At 43.2% G+C, this 27,007-nt stretch overlaps 1 protein-coding gene across 7 annotated transcripts in view; it reads right to left on the bottom strand.

The window, feature by feature from the left end:
* Positions 1-27,007, bottom strand: part of PKP4 (plakophilin 4) — a 578,155-nt gene that overhangs the window by 50,630 nt on the left and 500,518 nt on the right. The gene's annotated exons all lie outside the window — the stretch shown is intronic.

The following is a 27,007-nucleotide window of genomic DNA, read 5'->3' as shown; positions in this document are numbered from 1 at the left end:
CCACAGACTGGATATCAAGACGTAAACTCAGCACAAGATGAAAAATCAGTCCAATTGTATATAAGGTTAAAACATTTATTTTTCTAATTACATGCAAAGTGTTTATTCATCCAAATACCAGATTAAAAAATATTGTCAGGATGCACTGATTACACATCAAGGGCAATATAGAAACCATAGACACACCTGTAAACCTATTTCTTTGGTAAGATGGTTGGAAAGAATTATGGGGTCAATGTTCAAAAGAATTGTTTGGCTAACTTTGGGAGTTAAGCAGACAAATCTTTGGGGTTGAAGTCCCCCTCCATGCACTCAGTGGGTAAATTTTGAGTGCACAAAAATTTACTCACATAAGAGGCAGGGCTGGAGGCATTGCTGGAGCATGGCTAAACTTTATGTGCTCAGCGCTGTATGGATAAATTTATGCGCCAAAGTCTAGCTGGAAAGATAAAATTAGCCAGCTAAAGTTATGTGTAACTTATGCGCATAAGTCCTGCTGATTATTTGGATAAAGGTACACAGATAATTTTATCCAATTAACTTTCCTGCGTACTGAATATTCAACTCTCCTTATTAGCCTTTTGGTTTCTACTCTGAAAAACAAATGCCTATTCTATAACTCCAGAAATTTTTATTCTGATCTGCACAGAAAGTAAGGCTGGAGACATCCTATGTCACTACCCTATTTTCCTGTACATTTCTATGCTGGGTATAACGTGCAAAAACTGCATTATATTGGAGAAAGTATGGGAGATTCTCTGAGGACATGCAGGATGGTAATCCTCACACATGGGTGACATCAGATAGTGCCTGATGCGAAAAACCCATGTCAAAGTTTCTATTCAAAGTTTCTAGAAACTTTGAATAGAAACACTGAGCATGCCCAGCATACCCTATACCACACGTCTACGTGGGCCCCTATTCAGTCTCTTTTTTTCCTCAGAGCTGAGAGCCTTGCAGTTTGATTGAGCTCTAAAACTTGTCTTTTTGCCTTGTGTAAACATTTTTTTGTGATATCTTTCCTCAGTCTGTCACCGGGTCCTCCTCGTTGCCTTCCCAATCAGGGTTTGACATTTCAGGTAAGTTTCATTTCGCTGTCGGTTCCACCCGTGGTGGCGGTGCCTGCCAGCCATTGCCGCCAGCCACCATCATTCCATCCTTCTTCCCTTTTTGATTCGCCCCGTTATGGCCATGTTCGGCTTTTGCCGATGACCCCAGTACCCGAGGGCCATGTTGATCACTGATCCTCATGGAGTGTTCATCCTCTGCCTGGGGATATAGCATGACATCTGGGGTTGCCACTTGTGTGCCCAGATAACCCTGACGTGACATCTGCTTCAACTCGACAAGATGGATCAGCTCTTTGGGTCAAAGAAGACAGAGCCATCTGCATTGGCGGATCTGGGACTCCTCACCATCAACATCAGCGGGACCGTCGGTTCTATCGAGACTGCCAGTGGATAGGGGCACTACAGACCAACCATTGTTGATTTCCTCTGGTCGAGGATGCCAGGTTCGTTGTCCTCAACCTCAGCACAGGGGGAGGACTGGGCTGAGCATCGAAGGAAGCCTAAGAAGCATTGACACCAGTCCCCGTCGATACACCGTGCCAAGCACAGGGATGCACCGGCTTTTGCCATGATAGCCCCAAAGCAGCCCCCGTGGTGAAGGGCGCCCATCTTCCATTGATGCCCAGGGTCCGTGATGGTCTCCACCAGTCTTTGTGCCAGTTGCCGATCCCCCTCACAGTTCCGAGGAAAATCTGGCCACCCCTCATTCCTCCCAGTCGGTGTTGGCATCGGCAATGTTCAAAGAGGAGCTGGAGCATTGAGTCCAGCTGGTGGTGGAGTGGGTGCCGCAGGGCTTCGGTTCTGTGGCCATCCTCGTACCACTTCTGCAGAAGCTCAATGTGCTTATCAGTGCGTTACCGACCCAGCTGGCATCGGTTTCCGGGATGGCACTGGTGACAAGCAGGGCACTGAGGCCTCCCCTACCAATATGGTGGTAGTCGCTGATTCCTCTGAAGAGGAAGCTCCGCTGAGGCCTATAATCCCCTGTCCAGTTCCATTGGCACCTGCACCTCTAGCCAAGCACCTAGGGCCCCATCCCCTGCGGCATACAGTGAGGACAAGGGTCCCTATGACCCTTGGGGTGATGATCAGATCGAGTCCTCCAAGGATTTGGATGGTCTCCTGTCAGGCCCTTCTCCTCCAGATGAGCGAAGGAAGTCTCTGCCTGAGGACTTATCCTTCACAAGGTTTGTGAGGGTAATGGCAAGGGCCATCCCATTCCAGCTTTTGACGGTGGAGGATGCCAAGCACAAAATGCTTGAGATCATCCAGCTTGTGGAGATTCTCTAAGGAGATTGTGGTGGACCCAGTGCACGAGATCCTAAAGGAGTTGCTACTGAGGATTTGGAAACACCCCCTCACAGTAAGATGGAAGGGATTTACCTCGTCCAGAAGACTGCTGAATTTGGTAAGGGTCAGCTGCCTCATCAGTTGGTGGTGGTCGAATCTGCCCTCAAGAGGGCCAAGCGCTCTCGGACCCATTCCTCAGTGCCCTGGGCAGCAGAGAGCTCCCAAGCCCCAGCCAGCTCCTTAATCAACTCCGGGGACGGGGTTTTGACTGGGCCAAAGGGATTGTAAGCCAGCTGCCCATGCATGGGACAATGGACCCTCTGGCTGGGGGCAGAGGGTCCATTGTCCCATGCATGGGCAGCTGGACCACTCGTTCTTTGTGAACAAGTGGTCCAGTGTAACCTCAGATCAGTGGGTTTTATCCATTGTCTGCCAGAGGTACTAATTAAATCTATTGGGTGTCCCGCCAAATTGCCCTTCATGCCCATTTTTGCATATCAGGAGATACCTCAAGCAGAGCGCTCCTCCCTCTTAACAGCCAGAGCAGTTGCACCCATACCACCAGGGCAAAGAGAGCAGGGATTCTACTGATTCCAAAGAGAACAGGACAACTCCCATCCTAGATCAGAGGGCCTTGAACAAGTTTCTAAGAAAAGAAAAGTTCAAGATGGTTTCCCTGGGCACCTTAATCCCTCTTTTGCAAAAATGGGACTGGCTATAGTTCCCTCAACCTTAAGGATGCATACATCCATATTGAGATCTTCCCCAGTCACAGGAAGTATCTCTGATTTGTGGTGGGAAAACATTTCTGTACCAGGTGTTGTCGTTTGGACTCTCGTCTACCTCATGGGTCTTAACAAAATGTCTGGCCATAGTGGCGGTGGCGCACCTCCACAGATGGAGTGCATGTTTTCCTGTATCCGGACGATTGACTGGTCAAGAAAACATCTCAGGCAGGGGCCACAAGGTCCATGCACTTGACCATCTGGTTGTTGAAGTCACTAGGGTTCGTTCTCAACTACCCAAAGTCCCCTCTCAATCCGTCACCTCAATTGGACTTCATCAGAGCCCTGATAGACACGGCTCAGGCCAAGGCCTTTTTGCCATGCCATTGGCAACTATTGCGGCAGAAGTTCAACAGAGCCAGCAGGTATCAGCCTGGCACATGTTGAGGCTGTTGAGCTACATGGCTGTAACAGTCCTTGTCACTCAATTGGCATGCTTGTACATGCACAAAGCCCAATGAATCCTGAGGTCACAGTGACGCCAAGCCACTCAGACTCCAGGCTTGCATCCGAGTCACCCCGTCTCCCAGGGACTCTTTGTCCTGGTGGTGGGTACTTTCCAATCTGGAATAGGGAATTTTCTTTCAGAATCTCTCCACTCAAATTGTGCTATCCATGGATGCATCTATCCTGGGGTGGGGATCCCATGTAGATGGGCTTGGTACCCAGGGGTCTGTGGTCTGCTCAGGAATATTCTTGTCAAATCAACTTCCTGGAATTCCAGGAGATCAGGTATGAGCTATGGGCTTTCAGAGATCGGCTGTCCAACAAAGTTGTCCTGATCCAGACTGACAACAAACAGCTGTGTGGTATGTCAACAAGCAGGGAGGCACAGAATCATACCTCCTGTGTCAGGAAGCGGTCCAGATTTGGTTGTGGGCCCTGTCTCACAGAATGGTGCTCAGGGCCATGTACCCGACTAGGATGGAGAACATGGTGGTGGACAGGCTGAGTCGAGACTTCAGACCCCATGAATGGGCCCTGGACCAGGGGGGTAGTGAATCATATATTCCACCTCTAGGGGAGCCCGGACATAGATCTGCTCAAGTCCCCCTGCAAAAGTAAGATGCCTCTGTTTTGCTCCCTCTCCAGGTCAGACGGCACACCAGCTTCAGACACCCTGGCCTGTCATTGGGACAAGGATCTTCTCTACACATATCCTCAGATTCCCTTTGTGGCGAAGAATCTCTTGAAGCTTCGCAAGGATAGAGGGAATATGATGGTCATAGCTCTTCACTGGCTGAGACAGGTCTGGTTTCCATTCCTGTGGGAGTTGTCCATCTGGAAACCGATCAGTCTGGGGACTTCTCCCGAGCTCATCATGCCAGATCAAGGTAGGTTGCAGCATTCCAACCTCCAGGCCTTGTCACTCACAGCCTGGATGTTGAGAGGTTAATCCTGCAGCCACTTGATCTTTCTGAGGATGTCTCTTGCGTCCTGGTGGCTTCTAGTGTTGCATCTGTCGGTCCTCGACTGCTTCGCCCCATTTGCCTCAACTTATTCACGGCTCCTCCCGCAAGATGGCTACCGCCGCGTCTACAAGCCGACCTCTCTGGCAGCCCCCGGAATGGCTATGGTGCTGCCTCCTGCCATTGCTCCTCCCAGGTACCTACTAGGGTGCGCGCGCGCAACCCACGTCTTTGTACCACATTTGGCGCGAACCTCGAGGGTGTTCCCTCATGCTGACGTCACGCCATCCGGGTATATTACCTTCACTCATTAGCTAGCTCCCCGAGTTAGCAAGGACTCGAATCCGTTCTTGTCTACGCTACTCTGCTGCTTCCATGCTGCCGCAGGAAGCTCTCTCTCTCTGCCCTTCGGGGTATATGTTAACCTGGGTACCCGCTCCTTGGGGGCCCTCTGCTTTATTTCAGGTGCCTTACAGGGATCAGGTACTCGCTCCTAGAGGGCCTGTTCTCCCTGCCTCGGTGCCTGTACCTTCCTACACAGACCTGGTGGAATCGCATATCAACAGTAAACACCTAGTGAGTACTCTAACTCTCAGTCTATCTCATCCACAGTATCTCCTCGCTGTGAGACCTGCTGCGGAACCTCCTGACGTCATCAAGGAGAGAAGGGCTCCCTCTGCCGAGGTCCCTGAGACTGCAACTACGAGACTGCCTCACTACTGCCACCTCTGGTGGTTCTCTTCAAGCTGTGAAATAAAAACTCTTGTGTTTGTGTAGTATGAGTCTAGCCCAGTGCTGTGGCTCCTCACGGGGCTCCTCCCCTTGGGCGTGGTCACCTCCACAGCACCCAAGGATCCACAAACACACATAATTACAACATATAGAAAGCCTTTCACTAGAAAGTCCTATGGACTGGAGGGGAGGATGTTTTCCATGTGTTTAGAACAGAAGGCCCTAGATCCATTCTCCTGCCTCACACAAAAACTGCTTGATTACCTTCTACAACTGTTGGAGGCTGACTTAAAAACTAACTCTGTCAGAGTTCATCTTAGTACAACTGGCGCATACCACTGCAGTGTAGATGGTATGCCCATCTCTGTACAGCCTATAGTTGTACATTACATTAAAGCCTCTACTAAGGCCTCCTGCTGTGTCTTGAGACCTTAATGTGGTGTTATCTCAGCTGATGAAAGCTCCTTTTGAGCCACTGTGCACCTGTGACCTGAAGAACCAGATCTGGAAGGTCATATTTTTGGTAGCAGTCACTTCAGTGTGCAGGGTCAGCGAGCTCCAGGCCTTAGTGACTTATCCACCTTACACTAATTTTTATCGTGACAGGGTAGTCTCACGTATGCACCCTAATTTCCTGCCTAAGGTGGTGATGGACTTTCATCTTAACCAGTCCATCGTCTTGCCAACATTCTTTCCCAGGCTTCATTCGCACCAAGGTGAACAAGCCCTCCACAGTTTAGACTAAAAGGAGCCTTAGCCTATCTAGAGAGGACAGATGCCCTTAGCCAGTCCACCCAACCTTTTGTTTCTTTTGATAGAAATAAGATAGACATCGCCGTTGCCAGACACTTTCTAATTGGCTAGCAGACTGCATCTCCTTCTGTTATGCCCAGGCAGGACTGCATCTTGGGGGCCATGACAAGGCTCACTCTGTTCAGGCCATGGCAGTATAGGTGGCCCACTTGCAAGCTGATCCCATGGAGGAGACCTGCAGAGCTGCAAAATGGTGTTCTCTCTCCACACATTCACATCACATTACTGTCTGGACAGGGATGGGCGACATGATAATAGGTTCGGCCAGTCTGTCCTCTGGAACCTGTTTGAGGTATAGATCCCAGCTCTCCTAATTTAGGGCCTGTTTGGGTTCAGGCTTCTCCCTCCTCTGTTACCAACAGCACCATTGTTGTTGTGCCCCATTGACACCTGGTTAGGTATCTGTTGGTCTCCTTTTTTGTGGAAGAGCAGCCTGTACCTAGGGATTCACCCATGTGTGAGGACTACCATTCTGCATGCCTCGGAAAAAGCAAGAGTTGCTTATCTGTAACAGGTGTTTTCCCCGAGGACAGCAGGATGTTAGCCCTCCTGAAACCTGCCTGCCACCCCATAGTTGGGTTTTTCCTATTTTTATTTCATTGTAATTCTTTGTTTCGAGACTGAAGAGGGACCCTGCATCGATGCGTGGTATAGGTCATGCTGGGCATGCTCAGTGTGCCTAGTCAAAGTTTCTAGACATAAGTTTCTGATATAAGTTTTCCGCATCGGGATCCATCTGATGTCACCTATGTGTGAAGACTAACATCCTGCTTTCCTTGGAGAACACCTGTTACAGGTAAGCAACTCTGCTCTACTTTTGAGTCTGTTGTTATCGTCTCCTAGGAGCTCAGACCCATAAAAACAATAAATGCTTAGACTGTAGAGGCACGGATAATTGTACACTACATGCTATTCTAGTTCTCGGGTCTCTAAGATTTAAGGTCTTCAAGCCACTGTGCTGCCCAGAATACTGTTATTTAAAACTTCAATAAATGCATATTTAAGACAAAAATAAATGTTTCTTTTAGAGTTTTTAAACATATAAATATAAAGAGGGTAATTATTCAGTCATTGGCCAGACTGCAAAATTAGCTGTAAAAATTATCCTGCTAACGTTGGAAGGACAGTTAGTGGTGCAGCTGCATTACTGAATATAGCTGGCTATCTTAAAGACAGCAATATAAGTTTATCCGACTATCTTTAGGACTACTATACAGCAGTGTCTCCCAATAAATGTGCCTTCAAACCTGATCTGGTGTGCCACAGAAAATTCACCAGTGCATCCCAACAGAGGTTCCAATAAAAGCAAAAGTAGTCATGTGTCAATAATTAAAGAATCACCTGAGCTAAAGGATTCCAAATTATCCCTATCAACTGAAAAGCAGGTTGTTAATACAAACAAAAAAACACACTTTGAAATGTCTGCATGCCAATGCCAGAAGTCTAAGAAGTAAGATGGGAGAGTTAGAGTGTAAAGTAGTGAATAATGAGATAGACATAACTGGCATCTCGGAGCCCTGGTGGAAGAAGGATAACCAATGGGACAGTGCTATTATCAGGGTACAAATTATATTGCAATGATAGGGAGGATCAACTTGGTGGGGGTGTGGCACTTTATGTCTGGGAGGGTATAGAGTCCAACAGGATCAAGTTCATACAAGAGACTAAATGCTTAGTAGAATCTATATGGGTAGAAATCCCATGTGTGTTGGGTAAGAGTATAGTGTTAGGAGTATACTACCATCCACCTGGCAAAAATGATCAGACAGATGATGAAATGCTAAGAGAAATCAGGTAAGCTAACCAATCTGGCAGTGCAGTAATAAGAGGAGATCTCAATTACCCCAATATTGACTGGGTAAATGTAATATCAGGGCATGCTAGAGATGTAAAACTCTTGGATGGAATAAATGATTGCTTCATGGAGCAATTGGTTCAGGAACCAATGAGAGAGGGAGCTATTTTAGATCGAATTCTTAGTAGAACTCAGGATTTGGTGAGAGAGTTAACGATGGTGGGGTCACTTGGCAATAGTAATCATAACATGATCAAATTGGAACTTATTATCTGGAAGGGGGACAATATATTAATCTATAGCTCTAACACAATTTTCAAAAGGGAACTTTGATAAAATTAGGAAAATATGAAAAAACTGAAAGGTGCAGCTGCAAAGGTTAAAAGTGTACAACAGGCATGGACATTGTTTAAAAATACAGTCTTAGAAGCACAATTCAGATGTATTCCATGCATTAAGAAAGGTGGAAGGAAGGCCAAACGATTACTGGCATGGTTAAAAGGTGAGGTGAAAGAAGCTGTTTTAGTAAAAAAAAAAAAAAAATCTTTCAAAAATTGGAAGAAGGATCCATCTGAAGAAAATAGGAAAAAGCTTAAGCATTGTTAAGTGTAAAACACTGATAAGACAGGCTAAGAAAGAATTTGAATTGAAGTTGGCCACAGAGGCAAAAACTTATAATAAATACTTAAAAAAATATATCCGAAGCAGTAAACCTGCAATGGAGTCGGTTGGACAGATAGATCACCGAAGGGTTAAAGGAAATCTTAGGGAAGATAAGGCCATTGCAGAAAGGCTAAATGAATTATTTGCTTCTGTGTTAACTAATAAGGATGTTGGGGAGATACCGGATCCAGAGTGTTGTGTCCGGTCTCAGACGGCTTCGACCTTTGTGCCTCATCTTTCTTCCTTATCTCTCCTCAAGCCTTGGGAAGTTGGCTGCCACTGCATCTTCATGCCACTCTCCCCGGCGTCCCCTGATTGGCAATGGCGACAGCGTTTGCCATGTTTCTCCTAAGGGCCTCCTAGGGAGCGCGCGCGCACGCCACCCACATCTTTATTCAGGTCATGGCGGGAACCTTGGGGACATCCCCTCCGAGTAACGTCAGCACATCCTGGTATTTAGCCTGCCCTTCGTTTGCTAACAAACTGAGTTAGCAAGGATTGGATTTGCTCCGGTCTAAGCTGCTCTGCCACTTCCCAGCAGCCGCTGGAAGCTCTCTCTCTGCCCTTCGGGGTAATTCATCACTAACCTGGTACCCGCTCCTCGGGGGCCCATCTTCTCTCTTTCAGGTACCTATCTGGGAAACCGGGTACTCGCTCCTCGAGGGCCTGCGCTCCCTACACTGGTGCCTGCAACTGCTTCGCTTCTGCCTGCCAGGATCTCCATCAATACAGCTAACTACTCAGTGAGTACTAATTCTCTAAGTCTGTTCCACCTTCAGCTTCAGTGCTTGGAGTCTACATTCGGGTCCTGCCTCTGCTACCCTGCGCTGCCTTTCATCTACTCAAGAGTGGGACTGGTCTCCTCTGCCGAGGACCCCTGGACTGCTTCTACTGGGTTGCCTTACTACTGTCCACCCCGGGCAGTACCATCAAGCTGTATAATAAATACAAATTCTCTGTGTCTGCGTGTATATAGTCTACCCTAATACTGCAGTTCCTCACGGGGCTCCTCCCCGTGGGAGTGGCCATTTCCACAGCCCAAGAATCCACTTTAATACCTCAAAACGCTAACACAGAGATGGTTTTCAAGGGGGATGAGTCAGATGAACTGAATCAAATCACTGTGAACCTGGAGGATGTAGTAAGTCACATTGACAAACTAAAGAGTAGCAAATCACCTGGACCGAATAGTATTCACCCCAGGGTTCTGAAGGAACTAAAAAAATGAAATTTCAGATCTATTTGTAATTGATCATTAAAATCATCCATTGTACCTGAAGACTGGAGGGTGGTTAATATAACCCCAATATTTAAAAAGGGCTCCAGGGATGATCCGGGAAACTATAGACCAGTTAGCCTAACTTTAGTGCCAGGGAAAATAGTGGAAACTATTCTAAAGATCAAAATCACAGAGCATGTAGAAAGACATATTTTAATGGAACACAATCAGCATGGATTTATCCAAGGAAATTCGTGCCTCACAAATCTGCTTCTTTTTTTTTTTTTTTTGAAGGGGTTAATAAACCTGTGGATAAAGGTAAACTGGTAGATGTAGTGTATATGGATTTTCAGAAAGCATTTGACAAAGTCCCTCATGAGAAGCTTCTAAGAAAACTAAAGTCATGGGACAGGAGGCAATATCCTTTCATGGATTACAAAACTGGTTAAAAGACAGGAAACAGAGAGTAGGATTAAATGGTTAATTTTCTCAGTAGAAAAGGGTAAACAGTGGAGTGCCTCAGGGATCTGTACTTGGATCGGTGCTTTCAATATATTTATAAATGATCTGGAAAGGAATACGACGAGTGAGGTAATCAAATTTGAAGATGATACAAAATTAGTTAAATCACAAGCAGATTGTGATAAATTTCAGGAGGACCTTGCGAGATTGGAAGATTGGGCATCCAAATTGCAGATGATATTTAATGTGGACAAGTGCAAGGTGATGCATATACGAAAAAATAATCCATGCTGTAGTTACACAATGTTAGAGTCCAATTTAGAAGCTAGTACTATCACCTAGGAAAAAGATCTAGGCATCATAGTGGATAATACATTGAAATCGTCAGCTCAGGGTACTGCGGCAGTAAAAAAAAAACCAAACAGAATGTTAGGAATTATAGGAAGGGAATGTAAATAAAACAGAAAATATCATAATACCTCTGTATCGCTTAATGGTGAGAATGTACCTTGAGTATTATGTACAATTCTGATTACCACATCTCAAAAAGATATAGTTGCACTGGAGAAGGTGCAGAGAAGGGCGACCAAAATGATAAAGGGGATGGAACAGCTCCCCTATGAGGAAAGACTAAAGAGGTTAGGGCTGTTCAGCTTGGAGAAGAGACAGCTGAGGGGGTATATGACAGAGGTTTTTAAAATCATGAAATGTATACAATGGGTAAATATGAATCAGTTATTTACTCTTTTGGATAATAGAAGGACTAGGGGCACTCCATGAACATACGTATACATAGTAATGATGGCAGAAAAGGACGAAATGGTCCATCCAGTCTGCCCAGGAAGCTTCTTATAGTATCATCTTCCATGGCAGTTATCCCCATGTTTCTCTTAAGGGTAGCAACTGCCGCTCTGTGCAGTTATTCCCAGCCTTATGATAACCCATAAACATTTAGTGCTAGCAACATTGAGTGATGAGCCAGTCTTGAAAATTCAGACAGTGTTGACATGTTTTGCCAATGGACTTGGCCTTAGAAGCAGTCCTGTGCTTTTTCATTTAATTCTGCATAGCAGTACCCAAAACCGTAAAAGTCAGGGGTTGTGTTGGTTGTCATCTGAATCCAATTCCTCTCTTCCCCCCACACCCCACCACCACTGCCGTCAAAGCTGAACGTGATGTAGTTGTGTCAAAAGCATCAAGGTTAGCATAAAGTTAGCAAGTAGCACATTTAAAACTAATCAGAGAAAATTCTTTTTCAGTCAACGCAAAATTAAGCTCTGGAATTTGTTGCCACAGAATGTGGTTAGTGCAGTTAGTGTAGCTGGGTTTGAAAATGGTTTGGATAAGTTCTTGGAGAAAAAGTCCATTAACTGCTATTATTGAAGTTGACTTAGGGAATAGCCACTGGCATCAGTAGCATAGGATCTACTTAGTTTTTGGGTACCTGCCAGCTACCTGTAGCCTGGTTTAGCCACTGTTGGAAATAGGATACTGAGCTTGATGGACCCTTGGTCTGACCCAGTATGGCAATTTCTTATGTTATGTTCTTATGTTCAAATCCAGGCAAGCACCTGGGCTCTTCTCTCAGCACCTAGCAGCAACAAGATACAGTAGTGGTGTTCTTAAATAGGTAAGGTCTCCTTTATGAAAACATGTGTAATATGGAATCCACTTCTTAGCTATAGCCTGAGCCCCAGAGTATGTTAATTAATGGCCAGCATGCAAGGTATGGTAACTAAGCCACATTTTTTTATCTTTGTTTTTAATTTTTATGGATTTTTTTTGGAAGCATGTTTATTTAACATAAATGTCTCAGAAAACATACAAATAATCACTCCTTTTTGTTCTACAATTTTCAACTCCCCCATCCCTCCCTCCCTCCCCTAAAACAAAGGTATTAAACATGACAGAAATCTTCTGATCAAGACATTATTCAAACAGCAGATAAGTCCTTCCTAACAAGACGTCTGGTATCTATAATCCAAACCAAGACCTATAGAAAAAAGGATGAAACATGTGGCATTAGAATTAGAGCAACGGATATGTAAACTTAATGTCAGCTGGCAAAGATTCTTGAAATGGCCCCCAAATACTCCGAAAGTCTCTTCTACATTTTGTCTGATATAAGGTATATTCCATCATAAAAAGTTCAAGCATTTGTAACTTCCACATCATTAATGTAGGCAGATCTTCGGATATCCAATGTACCACAAGGAATCTCTTAGCTACACAGCACACTCTAATCAGAAACAGACTGAAATTTCCCCCAAAATTGACCAGGCTGTCTATATCCCAATAAAGCAAAAGCAGGTTGTAAATTTATAGCTATTTTTAACAATAAGGCATGCGACAGGGCAAGATCACAAGCAGTGAAAAATAGTGGCTCCCTCAGCTAAACATTTAAGACTATGGGACAAACCAATAATCAGAGTCACTGGTGCAGGCAAAAGGATAAAGTTCCATTCAGTAATATAAGATGTTTTTATTGTAAAGATTCACAATTCATTCAGTGCGGCAACTCCATTCAAAGTAGCAGTAAGGCATTTAAAGTCCCCCGACACGGTCCCGTGTTTCGCGGTGGCTGCATCGGGAGGGACCAAATAATATTCCAAATCTGCAATATAACATAGGTAATAAAGAATAGAACAAAAACAAAAGGCTGCTGTATAGAGAATACTAGTGTGATTCACATACCTTATAGAGGAACTTCAGGAGCGCAATCGCCCTCTAATTTTGACAACCATTTAAAGAGCAAAAAAAGGCGCGAAAAACAAACTCTCGCGGGATGCTGTTACTAGCAGGGCAACACCTGTGATCGTGATGACATGTTAACAAGTACTAGTAGAACAGATACCATTCTATGTCTTTGTTTAATCCATTGGGAAAAACTGTGTTGAGGGTATAAATCCATCGCTGCTCCCTCCGACCCAGTATACCGGCGAAATCTCCTCCCCGCGAGGGGGGCGAGACCACCTCTAATACTGAGAAGGAGAGAGCGGCGATGGAGTGTTCAGCCTGAAGCCAGTGGGTTACTAGAGGTTCATCAGTCCTAGAAGATCTAATATTAGAGCAATGTTCTATAATACGTGTTTTAATCATGCGTGAGGTCTTGCCCACATATAATAGTGAACAAGGACATTTAACCACATAGATAACTCCTTTAGTACTACAGTTTGACTGGGAGTACAATTTGAACACACGTCCTGTCACAAGATGTATAAACTCTGTCGAAGACTCCGTGTGGCTGCACATCGTGCAGTGGCCACAGGGGTCGTGCTGACCACTTGTGCGTGGGTGATTATGTAAAGACGATAAAGATGTATGTACGAGACGGTCTCTTAAATTTTTGCCTCTTTTGAATGTAAAACGTGGGGGACCATGCATTAGATCAGTGAGGGACAAGGCTGCCCAATGTCGTTTAATCATATTAACTATAGTCCTCCCTACAGTGGAAAAGGGGAGGATACAGTTATGAGTAACGTCATCAGACTGTATAGAAGATGTAAAAAGCCAGTCCCGGTGCGTGTACAATGCCCGTTTAAAAGCCTTTTTAATGACCCGCAATGGGTAACCCCTTTCAACAAAACGGGTAAACATACCCCGGGATTGGGAGAGGAATTCCATCCGTGTAGAACAAAGACGACGAAGTCTCAAAAATTGCCCCGTGGGTATGTTATCTCGAAGTGCCCGGGGATGACAGCTGTTACAGGCAAGCAAGGTGTTCCGGTCAGTATTTTTGCGGAACAGAGTGGTCTCAAAGTGGTCCTCTACCCAAGTGATAGAAATATCTAAAAAGGCTATACAAGTAGGATGAATGCAGAGCATTAAATTGAATATGAGGATTAAGTGAATTAACCCAATCAAGAAACATAAAAAACTGAATGTCAGAGCCCGTCCAAATAATAAAGATGTCATCAATGTAGCGTATAGTCCACAAAGGAGTGCAAAGAACAATAAAGGTCCAATTTTAATCTTCATCAAAATTATTTATTTTTAAATGTTCAAAGTCGCCACTCCAACTTTCAAAAACATGCACAATCGAATGATTGGGGACCCTGAAACAGTCATTCGATTGTGCATGTTTTTGAAAGTTGGAGTGGCGACTTTGAACATTTAAAAATAAATAATTTTGATGAAGATTAAAATTGGACCTTTATTGTTCTTTGCACTCCTTTGTGGACTATATATTGATTGTGGAGTGCAACCAGCTCCTTCTCTTATATTTGGATATCAATGTAGCGTAGCCATACATGGATGTATTGAAACCAAGTAGATGAATAAATATTTGATGTTTCATATTCATCCATGTATAGGCACGCTAAACTCGGGGCCATCGTGGCCCCCATAGCGGTCCCCTTAACCTGTTGATATATTGTATCCTGAAATTGAAAGAAATTCTTAGTTAATGCTATTTCAGCAAGTTGAACAAGAAAAGATGTGGTAACCCTGTGTGGTAATGGACGTGTGTTCAAGAATTTTTCAATGACAGTGAGAGCCTCACTTTGAGGAATGTTGGAGTAAAGTGAGACTACATCTAATGTGATGAGAAACATTGCGGACTGAGAGACCTCTATTTGTGACAATATTGACATAAAGTGGGAGGAGTCCCGCACATAGGACCTAATCTGAGGTACCAATGGTTTAAGGAAAACATCCACAAATTGGGACAGGGGTTCCAGTAAACATCCTATGCCGGACACTATAGGCCGACCCGGGGGGTGTACCAAAGATTTATGAACCTTTGGCAGAGTGTAAAACAAAGGCATAATGGGATGGGTAGAAATCAGAAATTTAGCTTCTTTACCCGTGATAATATGAGCATCTAAGGCTGATTGAACCAGGGATTTAATGTCCTGAAGCAATGACTCAGTCGGGTCCGAAGATAATGGTGAGTAGAATGAAGTATCTCCAAGTTGTCTTAAGGCTTCAGCCTCATAATCTGATCTATCTAAAATAACTATCCCACCCCCCTTATCAGCCGGCTTAATGACAATAGATGAATCATTGGATAGGGTCTCAAGGGCACCAGCCTCATCTTTAGACAGATTATACCTAATATACTGTTGTTGTGAACAAATCAAAGCAACATCTTTGCACACAAGGCGTTCAAAGGCTCCCAAGGAAACATCACCCACCCCCGGAGGAGTCCATTTAGATTTAGTATGCACAACAGATAAATCAGAGGATGGTGGGAAATCCTCAAAAAACAGCTTAAGTTTTAGTGTCTGAAAAAAACGGTGTAAATGAACCTGAAGATCAAACAAGTCCCCTTTTTGGGTAGGAACAAAAGAGAGTCCCCGATGTAATAAACAAAGTTCAGTAGGGGATAGATTGCGTGATGAAAGATTGAAGACAGGGATTTTTGGACAAACCAATAATCCCCATAAGACATGCTTGAGCAAGGGAAACCAAAATTCTATTAACCACCCTGTATTGCAATTCCTTTAGGTTTACATTTATCATAGCTCCATATACCTGGGCAAAATACTCCAATATTTTTTTATTCATACTCATTGTTAAATCGTGTGCCCAGATTTGATTTAACTGTTGATCAACCTGATATCCTTGATAAAGCTGTAAGAATTTATATAAATGAGATAGTAACTCCTTAGGAGATTTGAATAGCCGCATAAGAGCCATAAAGGATGGCGAGGAAATGGGCAAATCTGAAGACTTCATAATAAAACTATAAAAATGTTTTATTTGCATATAGGTTAAATAGTTTGAATTCCTGAACCCTTTTTGATCCATTCACTGTTGGAAATATATCAGTTGCAATGAGTCTGGAGTAAGAAAACCTCGCAACATCCATTCCCGTCCCAACAAGGTATGTAGGCTTTTCCATCCAATTGCACTACTTTGAAAATAGTGATGTCCAGAACGAGGCAGAAAGGGAGATGCACCCCTTGCAAACAACATCCACTCTCACAGTATTTGCCATGCTCTTACTACAGGCCATATAACCACAGATAACATAATCCTAGAGGGCAATTCTTTCAATGAAGAATTGAGCAGCTCTTTCAAATTCCAAGGAGAAAGCATGCCAGTATAAACAATAAGATCAGGAAAATTATTCTGGCTCAGTAACCAATCCCCCACAATTCTCAACGCAACAGCTACTGAGTACAGACAAAAATTTGGGGCTCCCATATCCCCTTTGTCCTTAGGAATTAAAGTCTTATAAGCAATTCTGGCCTTTTTACATTTCCAAAAAAAATCTTCCAAACAAACGATTTACCAAGTTAATAATTTTAGTAAGCAGTGGCATCGGCAACATTAGAATAAGATATAATAATTATGGAGCCAGCATCATTTTTACTAGGGCAATTCTACCTTGAAAAGATAGCGGGAGTGAAGTCCAGCTTTCCAACCTAATTCGGATTCTTTCAAACACAGGAGTATAGTTAATACCATACTACCATTTAGGATAGTTATGAATATTCAATCCCAGGTACCTAATTTGACCACTGGCCCATTTAATTGGAAAATTCAACCATGCATCCTTAAGATGACCCAAAACATCCAATGCCTCAGTTTTGTCCAGATTCAGTTTGAAGCCAGATATAGTACCATATTGAGAAACTAGAGGACAGCAGGTAAGGAAACCATGGCATTAGAAAGAGTAAAAGAATATCATCTGCAAACAAAGATATTATATGCTCCTGTTGAATCTGTATGCTTGTAATTAAGGGAGATTTTTGCATATGAAAGGCTCTACCGAAAGAATAAATAATAAAGGGGAAAGGGGGCATCCCTGTTGGGTACCGCTATGTAAATTAAACTGTCCAGTAAGATACCATTAATACAGATCCTGGCACATGGATTAGCATATAAAGGTTGGATGCACTGCAATATTCTATCTGAAAAACCAAAAGCACCCAGACTCACAAATAGTAAAGGCCATGCCACTTTGTCAAACGCCTTTTCAACCTTACAACTTACAAGCAAAAGATAACAGGAACCATGCCACTATGGCAACAAGACCCTTCGTCACACTTCCTCTCAAAGAGGTCTTTCAGAGAAACAAAAATGATGGCAGAAAAGGACCAAATGGTCCATCCAATCTGCCCAGTAAGCTTAAAGATAGTATCTGCTGTGCTATGTAGGTTACCCCATGCTTATCAGTTTCCCAGACCATAAAAGTCAGGGCCCTCGTTGATTGCTGTTGAAACCAATTCCCTGTTATGCCTTGCCATTGAAGTAGAGAGCAATGCTGAGTTGCATCAAAGTATCAGTCTAATTGGTTAAGGGTAGTAACTGCCACACCAGCAAGTTACCCCAATACTTGTTTCCTCAGACCATAAAAGTCTGGACTCATGGTTGCTGTACGAATCAAATTCCCCTTTTCCCCCTGCCTTTGAAGCAGAGAGCAATGATGGAGTTGCATCAACAGTATCAAGGCTTATTAGGTTAAGGGTAAAAACTGCTGCACCATCAAGTTACTTTATGCACTCTTTTCTTCATTTCCATCATTTAGCCTTTAGGGACCTTTTGAATTCTTTCATGGTTTTGATTTTCACTACCTCCTCCAGAAGGGCAATCCAGGCACCCACTACCCTTTACATGAAGAAATATTTTCTGATGTTTCTGAGATGTCCTCCCTGGAATTTCATTTCATGACCCCTAGTTTTACTGATTTCTTTCCAACGGAAAAGGTTTAACGTTTGCACATCATTAAAATCTTTGATACCTGAAGGTCTGTATCATATCACCCCTGCGCCTCCTCTCTTTCAGGGTATACATATTCATATCCTTCAGTTTTTCCTCATAGGTTTTCTGATACTGACCCCACATCATTTTGGTAGCCCTTCTCTGGTCCACCTTCATCCTCTCTCTATCCTTTTTGAGATAAGGGCTCCAGAACTGGATACACTACTCTAGGTGAGGTCTCACCAAGGACCTATACAAGGGCATCACCACCTCCATTTTCTTACTGGTTATTCCTCTCTATGCAGCCGAACATTCTTATGGCTTTAGCTATCGCCTTGTCACATTGCTTTCCATCTTCAGATCGCCAGAGACTATCACCCCAAGATCCCGCTCTTGGTCCATGCACATCAGCCTTTCCCCCCATCTCCTACAGATCTTTGGGATTACTGCATCCTAGACGCATGACTTTGCACTTCTTGGCACTGAATCCCAGCTGCCAAATCTTCAATCACGCTTCAGGCTTTTGTAAATCACTTTTCATTCTCTCTACTCCTTCAGGCGTGTCTACTCTGTTACAGATCTTGGTAACATCCGCAAATAGACAAACTTTACCATCTATCCCTTCTGCAATGTCACTCACAAAGATATTGAACAGAACCAGTCCCAACACCGATCCCTGTTGCACTCCACTTAACATGGCTCTCTCTTCAGAGTAAGTTCTATTTACCATTACACACTGGTTCCTATCAGTGAGCCAGTTTGTAATCCACTCCACCACCTTGGTGCTCACTCCGAAGCTTCTCATTTTGTTCACAAGCCTCCTATGTGGGACGGTATCAAAAGCTTTGCTGAAATCCAAATAGATGACATTGATTACTGTTCCTTGATCCAATTCTCTAGACAACCAATCAAAAAAAAATCAGATTTGTCTGACAGGACCTTCCTCTGGTGAATCCACGCTGCCTTGGGTCCAGTAATTTACTGGATTGTAGATAGTTCAGTATCCTTTCTTTCAGCAGAGTCTCCATTAATTTAGCCACTGAGGTGAGGCTAACTGGCCTGTATATACCAGCCTCCTCTTTGCTATCACTCTTATGAAGCGGAACCACAACTACTCTTCTCCAATCTCGTGGCACCATTCCCACTTCCAGGGATCTATTGAACAGGTCATTTAGTGGACCCACCAGAACATCTGAGTTCTCGTAGTATCCTAGGATCTACCTCATCCGGCCCCATCCTCTTGTCCACATTCAGTTTTCCTAGCTCTTCCCATACATATGCTTCTATAAAAGGAGTTGCATCTAGCCCATTCTCTTCTATGGTCTTGTCAACCAGCAACAGTCCTTCTCTAGGGTCTTCTTTAGTGAACACAGAACTGAAGTATTTATTTAATATTTCCGCCATTTTCTTGTCTGTCTTGGCACATTGCTTCTTGTCACCTTTCAATTTCATTATATTCGGGCTTTCCTTCTTTCTCTTGTATATCTGAAAAATATTTTGTCGCCTCTCTATCTCTTGGCCAATCCTTTCTTCTGTTTGAACTTTTGCTTTTCTGATTTCTTTTGTCTCCCTCATTTTCACCAGGTATTGTTCCCTCTTTTCCTCTTTTTGGGATCCTTTATACTTCCTTACGCTGATCTTTTTGCCTTTATTTTTGCAGTCATCTCCTTTGAGAACCAAATTGTTTTCTTTTTCCTTGAAGTTTTCTTACATATAGATTTGTTGCCTTTATAATAGCTCCTTTTAATTGAGCCCACTGTTGTTCCACCTTGCCCATTTTCTCCCAGTCTTCTAATTCTTTCTCCAGGTACATCCCCATTTGTCAAAGTCTGTATATTTGAAATTCAAAACTTGAGTCTTCGTGTGACCTCTTGGAATCTTTTTCACAATATCGAACCATACAGACTGATGATCACTTGTACTAAGGTGGGCACCTGTTCAGACATTATAGACATTATCCCCATTTGTAGGCAGTAGGTCCAGGATTACACTATCCCTCGACTGATCCAATACATTTGATTGAGCATAGCTCCCTTGGAGGGCATCCACAGAATGGATACTCCAGTCTTCATCTGGCAGATTACCCCAGTTTTTTTTCATCTGGCAGATTACCCACTCTTCATCTGGCAGTTACCCCAGTTTTTTATTCTTGTTAATTGTAAACCGATCCGATATGGTTATTTACTATGAAGGTCGGTATATAAAACTGTTAAATAAATAAAATAAATAAATAAAATTAAAACCTCCAATGAGCAACACTTCTCCCTTCTTTCCCGTCTTTTTGATGTCTTCAATCAGATCTCTTTCTAGCTCTTCTGTCTGAATTGGAGGCCTATAGACCACACCGATGTAAATTGGAAGCAGCATCTTCATTTTTCAGGCTAGCTGATAATGCTTTTTCCCTATCCACATCCCTTGCTTTTCAATTGCTTGGATATTGCTTCTGACATAAAGTGCTACTCCTCCCCCTTTCCTGTTCTCTCTGTCCTTTCTTACATTATTGCCAGGGATTGCTATATCCCAGTCATGTGGCCTCGTAGACCATGTTTCTGTAACAGCAATGATGTCCAGATCTGCTTCTACCATTAGAGCTTGCATGTCTGGGATTTTATTGCATCTGTGCTCATAGCTTTTCAGCTTCTCTCCTTCAGGTTACTGCTCTTCTTGGACTTATTTTGTGCCTTATTCAACTGACTTTTGTTGTCCTCTTCACCCATTTCTTTGAGATCTGGGGGGATGGGGGGGGAATGACATTCCAATTTCCTTCTGCTACCCCTGCCCTCTAGATTAAATGCTTTTTGGCATAGGATTTGAATTTATTATTTAGGATCTTTTTTCCTACCATAGACATACCGTATTTTTCGCTCCATAAGACGCACCTGACCATAAGACGCACCTAGGATTCAGAGGGGGGAAAATTAAAAAAAAAAAAAATTGTGCTAAACCGGCTCTGCGTCTGGGCGTCTTATGGAGCAAATTAGGGGAGTGCATAGCTTTTTTTTTTTCTCCCCATTTTGTTTTCGGGTCTGGGGAGGGCCATTTCGGTCCACTCCCCAGATCAGAAAACTTTTCTTTCTCTGGGAACCCCCAAACCCCCCCCATCCCAACCCTTTAAATTAACAACCTCCATCCCCCTGACCCCCCAAGACCTGCCGAATTAATTTCCTGCAACCCCCTACCCTCCTGACCCCCCCAAGACCTGCCGAATTAATTTCCTGCAACCCCCCACCCTCCTGACCCCCCCAAGACCTGCCAAACGTCCCTGGTGGTCCAGCGGGGGTCCAGGAGCGGTCCGGGAACGATCTCCTGGGCGTGAGCCGTCGGCTGCCAGTAAACAAAATGGCGCCGACGGCCCTATGCCCTCACTATGTCACTGAGACCGGCCGCTGCTATTGGTCGGTCTCAGTGACATAGTGAGGGCATAGGGCCGTCGGCGCCATTTTGTTTACTGGCAGCCGACGGCCCTATGCCCACACTATGTCACTGAGACCGACCAATAACAGCGGTCGGTCTCAGTGACATAGTGTGGGCATAGGGCCGTCGGCTGCCAGTAAACAAAATGGCGCCGACGGCCCTATGCCCTCACTATGTCACTGAGACCGACCGCTGCTATTGGTCGGTCTCAGTGACATAGTGAGGGCATAGGGCCGTCGGCGCCATTTTGTTTACTGGCAGCCGACGGCCCACACCCAGGAGATCATTCCCGGACCCCCGCTGGACCACCAGGGACGTTTGGCAGGTCTTGGGGGGGGGGTCAGGAGGGTGGGGGGTTGCAGGAAATTAATTTGTCAGGTCATGAGGGGGGGGGGGGGGTTATAGGAAATTAAGTCGGCAGGTCTTGGGGGAGTCGGGGGGGGTTTGTTAGATTTTGTTTGGTTTTTTTTTTATATTCGCTCCATAAGACGCACATACATTTTCCCCCCACCTTTGGGGGAAAAAAAGTGCGTCTTATGGAGCGAAAAATACGGTATGTAAGCCATCTTTGACATAGAGCCATTTACTGTTCTATACATGGCCCTAGCCCCCAATATATCCAAAATTGTCTTCCTTACACCATGTTTTGAGCCATGCACTGAAGTTATCTATATGGCTTAGCCTCTCTTTCCCCTTTCCATGAACAGGTAACACTTCTGATAAGGCAATTGTCTTTGTCATGTGACTAATCTGCTTCGCCGGAGTCTTGAAATCTCTCTATACTGCTTGGATGTTGTTTATAGCAAGGTTATTGGTTCCCAGATTATTTTATTTATTTATTTAAATAATTTATATACCGGAGGTTCCTGTATAGTATACATATCACCCCGGTTTACAAAGAACAGTAACTATCGCTAAAATATAGCGGTTTACATAGAACATAGAACATAAAAAAAAGAAGTTTTTACATAGAACAAATCTAAGTAAGCAAGTTTATATATTGCATAAATTAATTGAAGTAAGCAAATAGTGTATGATATTTAACCGTTAATAAACAAGCAGTTAATAAATCAATGAATAACATGGAAAAATATGAAGTCAATATGAGTAAATGTATGTAGTATGTATGAAGTCAGCATGTGTAAATTTCTGATTGAAAGGAATAAAATAATAGATCTGAATAAATCGTTGTGGGCTTGAAAAGACTTTTCTTCGTGTTCTTGGCTCTAGGGGAAAGCTTGTTTGAACAGCCAAGTCTTAAGTTTCTTTTTAAATGTAGAGTGGCATGTTTCCAAACGAAGGTCTGGAGGGAGCGAGTTCCAAAGTGATGGGCCAGCTGTGGATAATGCACGTTTCCTCAAAATGGATTTCGTCGGTTGTGTGATTAGTCTGTTTTGATAGGCGCTTCTGGTTGGTTTCACGGATGTGTGAAATTGAATTTGAAATGTTAGGTTGAGAGGTGCGATGTTGTGTAAGGCCTTATGTATCATCATTAAAGATTTGAACTGGATCCTGTATTTAATCGGAAGCCAGTGGAGATGGTGGAGAATTGGGGTGATATGATCTCTTTTTTTGGCATTTGATAGAATTCTTGCAGAGGCGTTCAGGACCATCTGAAGTGGTTTGATGGTGCATGCTGGTAGGCCTAGGAGGAGGGAGTTACAGTAATCCAGCTTTGGGAGTATGATGGCTTGTAAGACCATGCGGAAGTCTCTGTAAAGGAGGAGAGGTTTGAGTTTCTTTAATGTTTGAAGTTTAAAGAAACATTCTTTTGTTGTGTTGTTGACGAATTTGTTGAGGCAGAGTTTGCTGTCTAAGATGACTCCCAGGTCTCTAACTTGTTGCGTGGTGGAGAGCCCTGTGGTGTCCGGATGTTGGTTAGTGGTAGAAAGTGGGGAGGGGGTATAGTTTTCCGGTGTTATGATGAGGATTTCAGTTTTGTTTTTGTTTAGAACCAAGTTGATGCTGGTGAGTAGATTGTTGATAGCTAACAGACATTTATTCCAGAATGATATGGCTTTGTGTAGGGAATCTTCTATAGGGATGAGGATTTGAATATCATCCGCGTATAGGTAATGTCTTAGCTTAAGGTTAGTAAGAAGTTGACAGAGTGGGAGCAGATAAATATTGAAAAGGGTCGGGGAGAGGGATGATCCTTGTGGTACCCCCCTTTTGGATTCGATGGTGTGGGACTCTTTGTTATTTATCTTGACAATAATAGATGATAATGTCAATTTCAGAATTCTTACCTTCTTCTTTGATTGCACTGACTGTCTGAATAGCATTTCTACCAGCTGATGATCCTGGAACCATAGTGTTCCCCACGAAAAGAGTTCCAAAATTAGTGCCTCTGATGACAGAGTCATCCAGCACAATGAGTTTTATTTTATGGTTATTGGTTGTATTATGGAATTTCTGCATGCATTGGGTTTCTTCTTTTCTTTCAGATACCACTTACATCTCCATCACTAGAGCTTCTTCATTATCTAATATAGAGAAGGTATTTTGTACTTGTGTCACTTAAGAGAGTGGGTATCTCTGCATCACAGGTCTTATTCTACCAGAGCCCACTGTAATCCATTTGTTCTTGGGTTTCTATATGGTCTTTAGAAGAGTGTGTGTGTGTGTGTGTAGGGGGGGCATGTAGGCTGCACAATTGTGAAGAATGGGTGACTTTGGGTCATAGGTCTTATTCTACCTGAGCCCACTGTAAACCACTTTTTTCTGGGTTTCTGAATTTTCTGTGGTAATGGGGAAACGATTCCTGAATGCTGTAAAGTGGGTGAGGATTCCTTGGTAGTCAGTTAATACTTTTTTTTAATTGTAGCTAATTTAGCTTTAAGGTGAGCCAACTCTTTTTTCATAGAAAAGAGTTATGAACAAATGGGGCAAGTCCTAGGTTTCCAGATGATTTGCCTCAAGATAAAGGCTCCATAATTGTTACATTTAATAGTCCTCAATTTTCTCATTTGATTTGATAGAGAACACCTAAAGAATTACCAAATTATTGTTACCAATTATTTATCCCAGCCAGACTATATCAGAAGAATAAGCCCTGTGGCCGGTGAGGAGATGGGTAGGGTGGGAGGGAATTAAACACTTGATATTAGCTACTATAATTTTAGCTTACATGGAGTTTTTTGGGATTTTGTAGGATCTCTGTATATTTAAGTGAAGCTTTTTTTTTAATCCTCTCTTTCAGCACTAGTAACAATCATTATCAATACTCCACATTTTCTGCCCTTCGGTGCTGCAGTCTGAGCAATCCCCTCAAAGATACACTAACAATGCAAATATACAAACATTTTTGGCTACATATTTCAGAGATTTAAGGCAGTAATATGCACTTAGCTTGAAGCCCTTCTAGACAGGACCTGAAAAGAGACTGGCACTTGCCCTTGCTATTCACAAGACTATCTGTCTATTACCGATTAGGATCAGCCCCACCCCCAAGAAAAGCTGCCTATTGTTAGGTGAGTAGTTTTATTTTTTTCCCTCTTTTCCACTGCTAACAATCAATATCAATACTCCACACTTTCTGCCCTTCAGTGCTGCAGTCTCAGCAATCCCCTCAAAGACACACCAACAATGCAAATATACAAAATGCTTTGGCTATATATTTCAGAGATTTAAGGCAGTAATATATACTTAGCTTATAGCCCTTCTGGACAGGAAATAACCTGAAAAGAGACTGGGGGCACGAAATCAATTCTCCTAAAGATTTATAAAAACATGCATCCAGCCCATTTGATCTTGGTGACTTATATGAAGGGAGAGATCTGATAGCCCAAAGAACCTCAGCCACTGTGATTGGAGTGTTCTATTTAGTAAAGTCCTTCTGTTTACTTGCGGGACCTGTAGGTCTTCAAAAAATTCATTGACCCTGTCCATTTCCATAGGTTCTGCTGTGTAAAGTTTCTGATAGAATTGAATATCTGTGAAATATCTGACAGTACAGACAGTGTTCCCCCTTGAGTCCTCCAAAATATTAAACTTGGATGAATGTTGTCTCACATTCTACCTGACTTATTCCCATAAGAACTTAGAAGCATGCTGATGTAGTAAGTCATTCATCACTGTTTCCAATTGTTTCAGCTCCTGTCGCAAAGCTCCCGATGGCTTAGCAAGAAAAGTAGCTTTACATTGCTTCAATTGAGAATCCAACAGAAATATTTTAGCATTTAATCATTTATGTTTTGTTGGCACATATCCAATTATTTCCCCTCTTTAAACCACCTTGGCTGTCTCCCAATATAGCACATGAATATCAGCATGTTGGACCCTGGTTTGGGCAAACCATTGCTCCATCCTGCAACAATTCTGGAAGCATGTGCCACAACTTTAAATGACTTTCTCTAGAAGTCTAGCTCACCAGACAAGACACTGGGGCATAGTCTGAGATCACAACATTTTCTATTACTACCTAGATACTAAGGGAATTATGGCTTTTGAGAGCAAAATGTAGTCTGAGTAGACATATCTGAGTAGACATATCAAGCAATAATCTTCGCAAAATTAGATTATTGCAACGCCATACTTCTGGGCCTTCCATCTTCATACACCAAACCACTACAGATGGTACAAAACACAGCGGCCAGAATCCTTACAAATTCCAAAAGAAGAGACCACATCTCACCCATCTTAAAAAATCTTCACTGGCTACCCATCGAAGCCAGAATCCTCTACAAATCCATTACCATCATCAACAAGGCAATCCATCACCACACCTCCCTGGACCTTCAATATCCGCTCAGCTTTCATATCTCTCAAAGACCGATCAGAGAAGTCCACCGAGGATCCCTCCAGGTTCCGAACACAAAATCCACCCGACACAACGGCGAGAGATCGGGCATTCTCGACAGCTGGGCCCTCACTCTGGAACTCCATCCCCACAAATCTGCGCCTAGAACCCTGCCTACCAACTTTCCGCAAAAGATTGAAGACCTGGCTTTTCAAACAAGCCTTCCCAGACAACTCATAACCACATCCAACTCCTGTAATAATACTGTAAATATTCATTAAGTTATTTATTTTTTTCCCTTACAATTCTTTTTACTCCCCACTGTTCCTATGTTTCTCTCCTAGTCATTCTACCCTTGTTTTTTTGTAACTGCTTCCCCTTTGCACAAGTTTAGTTTTACTGTTCTATGCACCCCTTGTTTCAATGTAAACCAGCATGATGTGACCTGGTCATGAATGCCGGTATATAAAAAACCTAAATAAATAAAATAAATAAATAAATAAATATCATGTTATCTTGTTTGATGTGTGTAGTCTCGAACTGTGGGATTTAGTAGCCTCCAAGCCTCAATCACCTTCAGATGCTTGCACAAAACAGGGATACTCTATTACTCATTAGTATCCTATGGCTAACAGCAACTCTATCATATAAAGGATCCACAATACAATTTAAATCCCCTCCCAAACAAATAGGATTGTTATCCAATTCTACTACTTTGGCCATAATATTAGAGAAAAAGTGTACTCATAGGAATTCAGTGCAAAAGTGGATGTAAGAATTATATTTTCCCCATTAAAGGACCCTGAACAAAAAGAAACCTCCCAGCCGGGTCCTTAATTCTTTGTGCATTTGAAAATCTATCCTTTTACTAATTAAAGTCACCATGCCGCAGTGTTTGGAAGAACCTGACACCAAAAATACGTGACCCACCCATTTGCGTCTCAATTTGAGATGTTCCACGTCT

The sequence above is a fragment of the Rhinatrema bivittatum genome, chromosome 6, assembly GCF_901001135.1.
Source record: "Rhinatrema bivittatum chromosome 6, aRhiBiv1.1, whole genome shotgun sequence".
Lineage (NCBI taxonomy): Eukaryota > Metazoa > Chordata > Amphibia > Gymnophiona > Rhinatrematidae > Rhinatrema > Rhinatrema bivittatum.
The sequence above is the reverse complement of the archived record's forward strand: the minus strand, read 5'-3'. Positions and strand labels throughout refer to the sequence as shown.